The following is a 12,198-nucleotide window of genomic DNA, read 5'->3' as shown; positions in this document are numbered from 1 at the left end:
CTTTTGTTGTTCGTTTATAGGGCAGGATGTCACAAGTGAAATGAAATGTAACAACCACGGATTTCTTTTCTTTTTTTTGAGATGAAGTTTCACTCTTGTTGCCCAGGCTGGAGTGCAATGGCTCGTTCTCAGCTCACTGCAACTTCTGTCGCCCGAGTTCAAGTGATTCTTCTGTCTCAGCCTCCTGAGTAGCTGGGATTACAGGCATGCACCACCATATCCAGCTAATTTTGTATTTTTAGTAGAGACTGGGTCTCCCCATGTTGGTCAGGCTGGTCCCGAACTCCCAACCTCAGGTGATCCGCCTGCCTCAGCCTCCCAAAGTGCTGGGATTACAGGTGTGAGCCACTGTGCCTGGCCTATTATGGATTTCTAGGGAAGAAGCAAGCACAGAACTTGGTTCCATATGCATTATATATATTAGAGAAGGCCAGTTTGGGCACTGGCTTGGGTAATTATATATTCTACTTCCAGTTACTAACCAGAACTTCAAAGAGAATGAACAGAAACCCTGAAGACTTCTGTACTTCTCCTAGAACACAATAGCTAACAAACATTTCCACCTACCATCCTTTCCATGTCTTCATGTCTTACATCTTTTCCTTGGAGAGACAGGGTAATAAAAGGATGCTAATGCACGGAAGGATAATGATGCTTTGAAATACGACCTAGAAAGTCTTTCCTGGTAATTATTATTATTTTTTTCTTTCTGTCCTTAAGGAAACATTCCACCTCTCATATCAGGCTGTGAAGCTAAGACTTACTGCCACTGAAAATGACAAGGGGAGAGTAGAGACAGTTAAGACCAAACACTTCAACTGAGTCAACAGAAGGATTTAATTTAAACCTTCAGCAAACACAATGGCTGTAAAACAAGTTGCATTTGATTTGCAAGAACCAAGCACTTGAGATAAAAATGGTTTTAGATTTGACTTACATTGGCAGTGCTTTGTGGAATCACTTAGTGGGAAGATGCAGGATATGGCATGGAGCATTTTTTTAACTAGAAGGGAAGATATTAAAATATTTCCTGCCCAGAAGTGAGAAACTTACAGAGGAAAGCAACACATGGAGATGTTAGTATAGTCTATGATCTATTCCTTTTGCTTCCTGGGCCAGAGTTCCTGCAGGTGAAGAAAATAGAGGCCCTGACAGTTTTCCTAATGTGAAAGAGGGTCCTGAACAAACATAGCACTGTAATTTATTTCCTGTGCTGCGTACTGTTTTGTTCAATGTATGTGCCTAACTAGAGTAGATTTGAGAGCATATGAGAAGAAAGAATTAGTAAGAATAAATCTACAGAATTTTTGAGGGGTTTTCTCTAATGGGAGGAAGACATGGGCCAATATCTGGGAGATGTAAGAGCAATAGATAGTTCTAAAATCGTATATTTTAAATTTATTTTTGAAGATAGTATGAATAACGGCATGCTATATTCTTTTTTAAAAACATTTTTACATTTTTTAATGTAAAAAAATTACATTTTTAAAAAAACATTTAAACATTTTTATTTAAATTTGCAAATGAGATTTGGATATATTTATTGCATTCAGCCTGATATTTGGAAACATGTATACATTGTGGAATGGCTAAATCAGATAATTAACATATCCATTACCTTACTTTATTGGTGGGGAGAATAATTAGAATCTACACTCTTAGCAATGTGTGAAAATACAATGCATTGTTATTAACTATAATCACCCTGTTGTATAATAGGACTCCTGAATGTATTTCTTCTATCTACCTGAAATTTTGTATCCTTTAACCAATATCTGTCCATCCCTCTTCTCCAGTCCCTGGCAACCACCATTCTACTCTCTGCCTCTGTGAATTTAATGTTTTAAGATTTCATATATATGTGAGATCAATGGCTTGTTATATTCTAGTAATGATACAGTAGAAGGGGGAAATTTTTCCATGTAAGAGAGAGGGGGCCGAGCGTGGTGGCTCATGCGTGTAATCCCAGCACTTTGGGAGGCTGAGGTGGGTGGATTGCTTGAGGTCAGGAGACCAGCCTCACCGACATAGTGAAACTCCGTTTCTACTAAAAATACAAAAATTAGCTGGATTTGGTGGCAGGAGCCTGTAGTCTCAGCTACTTGGGAGGCTGAGGCAGGAGAATCACTTGAACCTGGGAGGCAGGATTGTGCCACTTCACTCCCACCTGAGTGACAAAGTAAGACTCTGTCTCAAGAAAAAAAAAAAAAAAAAAAAAGAGAGAGAGAGAGAGAGAGAAAAAAAAAATCATTGAAACAATGGAATGAGTGAAAGGGAATGGGAGTGCAAAGATGGTCTTTAGCTGGAAATAAGAGAAACACTCTCTTGGATAGATACTATGTTAGGATAAAAAATGCAAGGAAACAGAACATAGCCTTATTTGAGCATTAGAATTATATAAGCGTAATGCATTAAATATTTAGACAACTACATTTGAGCCAGAAGACATCCCAGTTGTGAAACGTAGGCTTGACTAGGACTCCTCCTTACATTAAAGGTATTAGAGTGGCCCAGTGGCTTTCAGCTGGAGGTGATGTTTTCTCCATGTCCCAAGGACATTTGCCAATGTCTGCAGATGCATTTTGTTGTTATACCTGGGGGAGATGTTGCTATTGACATCGAGTGGGTAGAGGTCAGGAATGCTGCTAAACATTCTATAATGCAAAAGTCCGCCCACAACACAGTGAATTATCTAGCCTAAAGGGTATATAGTACAAAGGTTAAAAAACTGTGACAGGAAAGAGTTTTCCTGACCTCTACTGAAATCTACTGTAGTCATTAATGGTATAGTTGATTTTGTTTGCCCCTTACAGCCAAGACAGGAGCAAGAAGAAAAAACTAGCATGAAAGCCAGAGCATTAAAGTCTTTACATTTAGAAGGTACATGTGACACACTGCAACACACTGCAGAGAATTCTGTCTAAAAGTATGTAACCTTCAGCTTAACTATGTTGTTCAGTGGTCACCAGAAATACAATGTATGTTAAAGTGGCTCTCTCAGATTCCAGACATCCACATTAGTCTAGCTAAACAAGTTTTGTGAGAAACAAATGTCTCCAGGTATGCTGGATCAGCTGTGAAATTAAAATGGGGTTCACTGATGAATTAAGTTACGGGGGAAAACAAACATAACACATTCTTGAAAATCATGCATTTTGATACTTAAAATACATCTTCTTAGTTCAAATGAAAGTAATAAAGATGCAGTTTTATAATTTTTAAAATTATATGGTCACATCCAAAATATCATTAATAATTAACAAAATAAATCTCAGACAAAATAAGAATGTGAAAATTGCTTATTTCAGATACAAATGTCACATCATTGGATATATTTTGTTAGGATTTGAAGTGAATTATTTATGACAATAGAAGTAGGGTGAAAGAAATGGGAATAACAAAAAGGTTTAAAAGATTAGTCAAATTTAATTTAATATTTAATGATTTGAAAGTTGATGTGAAATATTACCACATTATGCTTAGGTAAGATTTACTAGAACACGTTGTAAACATAATCTAAGTTCTAGAGGCAATGGGATGCTGACTTTCTTTAAAATTTCAGATTCATTGGATTATGGTAGCTGAAAGAAGGAATAGACAAGCCAGGTAGCTCTTAATTCCTAATAATAATGTGCATAACAACACAGGGAAGCCATATGAAAAAAAATCACTGATGCTAGAAAATATCAATCTGAGATAAAGCATGTAAATACATGTTTATTATGAACCACCTCAAAATCTTTTTGAAAGAATATAAGGCAAGGCATAAACATACACATATTTGTAGTATATGCCTTAATAGTGAATAGGGAGTTTGATTTCTCTTACATTTATTTCTTTTTTTCAAACTTATTTTAAAAAGTTTTCCCTAAAATGTCACTTTGGACTATAAATTAATCTTTAATCTATTTGTCTATATTTGTTGACTTACTCATATACACAGAAAATTAACTTGGTCCTGGAGATTGAGTGATGGGTAATGTGCTCTGCTTGTTCTAAAGGGTTTATAATCTAGCAGGATAGAGAGACGCAAGTAAACAGGTAACAACAATGTAATGTGATAAGTTCTGTGGCAGAAATAACCATCAGGATACAATGGAGGGTCAAAGAAGGGAGTACTTAAGCAAGATTTGGAAAGTTTCTGAGAAGTCAAATTAGTGGAATTCTAAGCTGGATTCTGAAAGATGAGGTGTATGTAGTTACCTAGGCAAATGTGGTATGAGAGAGGAGGAGGACATTTCAAGCAAAGAGAACAGTATGATCAAAGTGTTCAGCACTGAGATAGGCCATGAGTATGGGGAGAAATGTGGATGGTTCAATATGGCAGGAATTAGAGAATGGAAGAGACCAATGGAATTGCTGAAGATAGAGAAGAAGTCTGGGTCATATTGCCTTGGGAACGCTACCATGAGGGTATTGGGGAATCACTAGGATGCATAAGTGGTGAAGTAACTTGATCAGAATATCATGTTACAAAGATGTTTCTGGCCAGGTGTGGTGGCTCACACCTGTAATCCCAGCACTTTGGGAGGCCGAGGCAGCCAGATCACCGGAGGTCAGGAGTTTGAAACCAGCCTTACCAACAGGGTGAAAACCCGTCTCTACTAAAAATGCAAAATTAGCCAGGCATGGTGATGCATGCCTTTATCCCATTTACTCAGGAGGCTGAGGCAGGATAATCACTTGAACCCAGGAGGGAAAGGTTGCAGTGAATCAAGATTGTGCCATTGCACTCCAGCCTTGGCAAAAAAAGTGAAAACCCATCTCAAAAAAAAAAAAAAAAAGTTGTTTCTGGCTGCAATGTGGAGAACATTTTAGAGAAGAATAAAGATAGAGGCAATGAACCCAGTTAAGAGGGTGTGCTATAAATCCTGTGGTCTGAACAAGAATAATGGACTTGATGAGAAGGGGAAGATTTTGAAAATAATTACATGGTAAAATGGACACAACTTTGTGAAGTTTATGTATGAGAGGACAGGGAGAGCGAGGCATTAAGAGTGCTTCTTCCCATCTCTTTGGTTTAGAAAGTTGGGTTAATGAGGATGATGCTGACTGATGGAAGCCATCCCAAAGTTTGAGGGAAAGATGAGGTCTATCGGCTGTTAACATAAAGGCACGCATAGATTGCAATGAGCATAAAGGTGTGTGATAACTGCTCATAATATTTTCTACTCTGGGATTGCCGCATTCTCCAGATCCAAATGTTAATGTATTAGGGCACATTTCTGATGAGTACTAGTAGGATAACTGACCAAAAACTTATGTATATATTTTTGTTTGTTTGTTTGTTTGTTTTTATCTAGAGTCATGCAAACAGTTCCTCTGGCAGCTTTTCAGAGTTGTCAGCTCAACAATTCTATCATTGTCTTTTCAAGCCAATTGGTTGAATAATAATTATATATATATATATATGCAGAAATATACACACTCATATATATCTATGCAGAAATATACATTAAGTAAAGGATGGAATACTATAATTTCTAACACAATATGGGAAAATTGATTTTTTTTTGTATTTTAGGTTTTGGGGTACATGTGAAGAACATGCAAGACTGTTGCATAGGTACACACATGGCAATGTGATTTGCTGCCTTCCTCCCCATCACCTATATCTGGCATTTCTCCCCATGCTATCTCTCCCCAACACCCCACCCTCCGCTATCCCTCCCTGTGGGAAACATTCCCGTGTGAGACCCCCAAAAGGCGTGGGTCTCACTATATGGTGAGTTTGATCCCAAACACAGTTTCCTACTGGAGGCAGTCGAGCTATCGGGAAGAAGGAACTGAAAGATGGATGATCAGTTTCTAAAATCAACCACAATATTGTTTGGGCCTAAAGTATGTGATGCTTCTAGACCGAGTGACTCCTTACCAGCAACCAGTTTCTGCTCTTAACTTTTATGATTCTTTCTTTAAGAATAGCTTTAACCTTTTCTTTACTTGCATAACTGCCTTGTACCCTAGATAATAGTTTAACTGTGGGAATATTTGCAAAGCAAATGCCACTATAAGGATGGCTTTGATCCCAGACTCAGAGGCTCCTGAATGAGGGAGTTGAGATAAGTTGAGTCAGGAGCAGACAAAGGAGAATCTGGTTAAAAGATATTCTGATGAGCAAAACCAGAAAACCTTTTCACATTTGAGTTCTAAAACAGGATCAAACCAAAAATACCTGCAGCCATGAGGAATAATGTCTGGATATAAATAAGCTTTGTGATCACAGGAAATTCTGTTACTTTTACAACCACTGATTACGTATCTGACTTCTCTATTGTATAGGCCATGTAAGGTATAGATTTGCATTTCCTCTTGCAATGACGTAAACCAGAGCAAAGAAAGTGTATTTATTCCTGGCCTTTGAAAATTAAAGGCTGCTGTTTAGGCAGCCCTCCAGACCCCTGCACTTTCTGTCTTTCTTTATTTCTTTAAGTGCACACTCTCTTCCAGGTTTTGGGACCCTCTTGCAGGTCGAGAGACCCCCAGCAGACGTGCCGTTCCAAACTGGTCCCCGACACCTCCCCTATTTCTCCCCGACAAACCCCAGTGTGTGATGCTCCCCTCCCTGTGTCCATGTGTTCTCATTGTTCAACACCCGCCTATGAGTGAGAACATACGGTGTTTGATTTTCTGTTAACTAGATTAAGGTGCTGTTAAGAAATTATATACTAAGGCTGGGTGCCATCGTTCATACCTATAATCCCAGGTTTTGGAGGCTGGGGGAGGAGGACCACTTGAGACAGGAGTTTGAGACCAGCCTAGGCAACATAGCGAGATCCTATCTCTACAAAAATATTCAAAATTAGCCAGGCATGATGGGATATGCCTGCAATTCTAGCTATCAGAAGGCTGAGGAAGGAGGATGGCTTGAGCCTGAAGTTTGAGACTGTATTGAGCTATGACTGTACAACTGCACTCTAGCCTGGGTGACAGACAGCAGTCCTGTCTCTAAAATAAATAAAGAAATAAAATCATGTAAGAAGAAATATATTATGCACTTAAACTGTGCCTTACACAATTCTATAACTATACTAGTAAATTTACTCACTGGTAAATATATAATGCACTCATAAAATTTATTTCATCTCAGAGTATGAAGAATAAATTAAGAATTATGTGAATTCTATTTATAGCATGTTTTAAATTGCTTGTCTTGATACATTCAGAATAAATAATTACTAAGGTATTCTTCTCCCCCAAAACTAATGTACAGTGATAAAATGTTATCTCACTTCAAAATAATTTATGGTTTTTCATTGCTAGAGTGTTAGATGTTAAAGAATCATGTGCATATTCCCATGACTTATCTAACAATGCTAAAATTGTCTAGCTTAAAATAATACTAATTATATTTTGTTTTCCAATAGAATTCAGTATTTTAATTCTGTGACATTTGTGACAAGGAGTGTCTTGCTAAAATATTAATATTGCTTATTAAAAAGAAGGAAAAATCCATAGGAGCTCTTTTCCAGCTATAAATGTGGATTTTTATTTTTCCCAGGTTTTATCTTTTTCATTCTGGTAAACCAAACTACAATTGTCTTCTACAGTAGTTGAATGGATCATAAAATTACATTGAAACTGATATTAATTTTCCATCATGACCCAGTATAATTAAAATTTCAGAAAGAATATTCTTTAAGTGCTCTGACATTTTTCAAATACTCTTCTTTAAGTGCTGCAGCTCAGATAAGGGAATGGGTCACTTTTGCAATAACATGCTATGTACACACTTTTCCCTTTTAAATTTCAATTCAAAGGAAATGTAAAAATCTTCAAACACAGCAGAAATTGTGAATTAATAAGACCTGCAATTAAATCTTTTTTATGGCATAAACTGTGCCTATGCCTTAACAAAGTAAGATGTCAGCATTGTGAAGGTCAAAGTTGCTTGGCATCAAATAGATCAAATGCTGAATTGTTTATATACATGTTAGAAAAGTGCACTGCTGTAAAAATATTCTTATAATCTGCAGAATTTGACACTGAAAATAACATTTGCTATTTAATTAAATGTTGAGAAGGTGTTTATAGATAGACACCAATAGACAGCAGTTTTCTTGGATTGCATCTAGAACGACCTTTATTCCCCTTTGTGATAATTCCCTCACACTCCAAACACTTGACAAAGAAGAATGTTTGTCAATGAATACATTCCTTACAGTTTCTTGGCTTTGAACTTCATGGTGCAAATGAGACTATTTTTGAGACTTATTTTTCATTATGTTTTATGATTATTTTTTCTCTATTTTATGTTTTCTACTTTTCCTCACTCTATGGTTTAGGTTATAGGTAACAGTTTTTTCTTTTGGAAAGAATGGAAAATCAGATGTGGAGATGAAACCAAGGTATGTTACTGTGACCACATGAGACTCCCTTGCTGAAATATCTTTGTATCTTCCCATTGCTTTGTGGATAAAAATTTAAACTAATTAGCTTTCTTTTTTATCAGCTAGCTTTTTCAGCTTTATTAAACTCTTCACATGAGATGAAATGGCTTATTAGATGTTTCTTAGGTACATATTGTGGTGCTTCTGTTTTGCGTTTATTTTATTTGATTATATTGTTTGATCCAAAATGATATCTTCCTTTGATTTTTCTTTGTGGGACAAGATGAAAGGATATTTACATAAAGATATCCCTCTGCCCCCACATCCAGGACTAATTGCTTGATTGTGCTACAGAAGTAAGAGAGAAATATTTAGAGTGGACTTTTGAGGGAATCTATTACTAGCTTCTTGGAGGCTGTGGTCCCAAGCTCCTGTGAGGATGCCACATTCCTGGTGAAATACTTCAGATCCCACAGGGCTTCCAGGCTGCCTCTTGCTTTTCTGAACTGGACATTTTTCCTTTAACTCACAACTCTTGGTGCTCTAGATCTTACGACATATAGGAAAGTACACACATTCATAAACCATCTACCAGAAATGTTATCCCAAGCACCATGGTCGATAATATCTGAGAATGAAACTTAACATCTCTCAAGGCACTCATGGGTGAAAAATGAGAAGACTGAGCTTATCTTATCTGATGAGCATTTTGAGTGTAGAAGTGCTGAGGGTGAAGATTGAGAGAGGATTTTCATTGTTTTCAGAGCTGTTTTTTCATAGGTTTTATAAATACTCCACCCCCAGAATATTTCATTAAACAAAGATTTCCATGGATTAAGAAAAAATATTTTGTTTTAGAGGTTGGAGTGAATCACTGGCTCACTCTACATAAACCCAGCTTTCCATAAAGCACACCTATCTGTAAAGTTCATCCTATCCTCCCCACCTTAGACATGACTGAATTTCTGCAGCAATTACTATCGAGGCTCTGGAATTAGACAGTCCAAATGTCCCTGTGGCTCAGATTTCTCATTTATAATATGAAGATAATAATAGTATCTACTTCAAGATCTGAGGTAAAGATTGATAATTAAGTTACTAACACCTTTTTTCTTTTTTTTTTTGCAATTCATGCTGTTGCGTATTGTTATTTTAATTAGCTACAAAATTCTGCCTTGTGATATCTACAACTACCTTAAATTTATTTTTAATTTTATTATGAAATATATGCATTCAAATAATTGATCTATATATGTTTTATGTACTATATAGAATAGTAAGTATACACTTAGTAAATAGAAAATTCCCAATATTATTGAAACAACAATTTATCTTTTTCCTAGTACATTCCTCTTACTTTCTGCCAGAAATTTTGGTTTTCATAATACTTTTATTACATATGCATCCCTGAAAATTATATATTTCTAAAGTTATGTAAATGGTACCTTACTATATGTATGCTTTGTTTTTTAAAAACAATTGGTTTTTGTTTCTCAGCACTGTTTGTGAAGGTTATACATGTTGTTATAGATACCAGTAGCTATTATTTTATAAATATTCTATAGTTTATCTGATTTCCTGTTGGAATATATTTTAGTTTTCTCCAGTTCTTTGTTATATTAACAACACTGCTATGAACATTCTTGTTATATTAACAACACTGCTATGAACATTCTTGTCTCCAAGAATTAAATGATACTTTGAATCTTTTGCTACTTTCTTTCTTTCCATCCTACCTTGGTTGCACAACTGAAATAAAAGATCCAGCAAAAGCCTCTTAGAATCTTTATTTGCCTTCATAGCATTTAACATGGTGTCTTTACCACAATAGGTACTACATAAATACTTGTATATTTGATATAAATCAAAATAGATGTATCCTTTGACTAATATATCAATTATTTTAATTGGTACTTTTCCATTTTCTATACCATGACATTTATCCTTTTCAGATGCTGTGCTGTCATCTAGCCATTATTCATTGCCTGATAGCCTTTCAGAATATCAATGGTACATGCATTCACATATAGCATCATGTTCATAGTTAATATAAACTCTTTCAACATTATATACCATCATATTCTGAAAAATCCTCTTAATCGGTCTTAGCTTATTTCTTCTTCTGTAACATTAGTATTAAAATATGTACTTCATAGGTTTGTTGTAGGTATTGAACATAGTTCATTTAGATCTTTTAGCATACTAAGGGCTCAAAGTACCTACTGTTATTACTATTATTCCCTAACTGATTGATGTGGTTAACTCTAATATCTGCAGCTAGATGGTATGTCCCTAGAGCACAAGAACATTCTTATAATTACACCCATCCATAAAGCCTGTCATAACTCATGTTTGTTGAATTGAACTGAGCAGTCAATGGTTATTAAATAACCATTGATTGGCTAAATCTCTGTTTAGTAACTCTTCTTTTCTCTTTCTCTCACTTAACCCTTGAAAGTGATTTGTAGCTTTGTAGGATTGCCAGTTAGGACTGGAGTGGAGTGGGAAGCCATTAGCAGCAATCAAATGAAGGAGAAATAGTAATAAGAAATTGCCTCTAAAGCTGAGACTGAGTAGACAGATTGGGTGGTTACATCTGTGATATGACTTGACATATATCAAAATACTCATTCTGAAAATGTCACCTTTCGTCTCCCTGCCAAATTGTCAAAAATCCCTACTTTTCAGTCCTCCTTTTGAGTGAAGATAATAAAAATTTTGTTGACTATGTTACATGGAAGTACTTTTTCTTAACATGATGATGTTTCAGAAGGGAGGATGTGGAATGGTCAATGGAACGCTTCAGTACCAAACAAACTTTTATAATTTCACTATTTTCTTAGAGCTGCATTATTAGAATATGGATCATTTAGTAGACATTTTTCATGTGCCAGTTTATCAATATTAACTTGGTAACATTTTACAAGTATGGAGTTTATAATATCATTTGCAATAATAATATTGTGTCAATATTGCTTATAATATTCATAAACCTTTACAATTTTGATATTATATCTGTATTGCAGATGGGGAAATTGAAGCCTGGCAATGTTATTTACCCAGTCTACCCAATCATAGATATCCATGGCTAGGAATTTGAACTTTGTGTTCTATAATTCTAAACTCTGCTACACCATGAAGACTCTCCTACCCTGGCCTGTGTTTTGCTTAAACCACAGTATTATAGCGTGATGAAATAATTAAAGAGGAAGTTTTTTAACTTTTTTTCAACAACACCATAACCCCATTGTCTGCATCTGGCTGACTTCTGTTCACCTAATAGCAAAACCTAGTGTTATACTTCATTTCAGGAGTAAAATAGCTTTTCCAGGTCTATTTGGGTATATGCACTTTTGCTCCTGGGTGGATCCACACTGCAGCTTGCTTTCCCCTAGTAACATGGCAGCTCTACATTTCTATTCTTTATCTCCACTCCTGTGGCTGCTTTATTCCAGTGTATGATTTTGCCCTCCATGGGATTACCTTCCTTATTCCTTCATTCTTCCAAAGCACCAATATTACAAAATAATCACAAAAATTTGAAGATAAGAGTTTTTCCCAAAGATTGCAGAATATGTAAGAACATTGGCTGCTGTACACATATAGCAAAAATATAAAACAATACTAGACATAAATCTCCTTAAAAGTTTCTATGCAACCCCTACTTCTAGAAATATCCCCCAGGCTGTTCATTTTGCTCAGGACTGGGGCTTGAGTCCTGTCTCCTTTCTTCTCTTCATTTTTACCAATTTCAAGGTCCATGAACTCACTGCCTTCCTCTTTTCTTAATCATTCTCTTACATACCAGGCTTGTGTTGAGTGGATATGAAAGGCAATAGTTCTGTGGGGTGGATGGGAAGGACTGACT

Source organism: Saimiri boliviensis, chromosome 4, assembly GCF_048565385.1.
Source record: "Saimiri boliviensis isolate mSaiBol1 chromosome 4, mSaiBol1.pri, whole genome shotgun sequence".
Lineage (NCBI taxonomy): Eukaryota > Metazoa > Chordata > Mammalia > Primates > Cebidae > Saimiri > Saimiri boliviensis.
Note: the sequence above shows the minus strand (reverse complement) of the source record.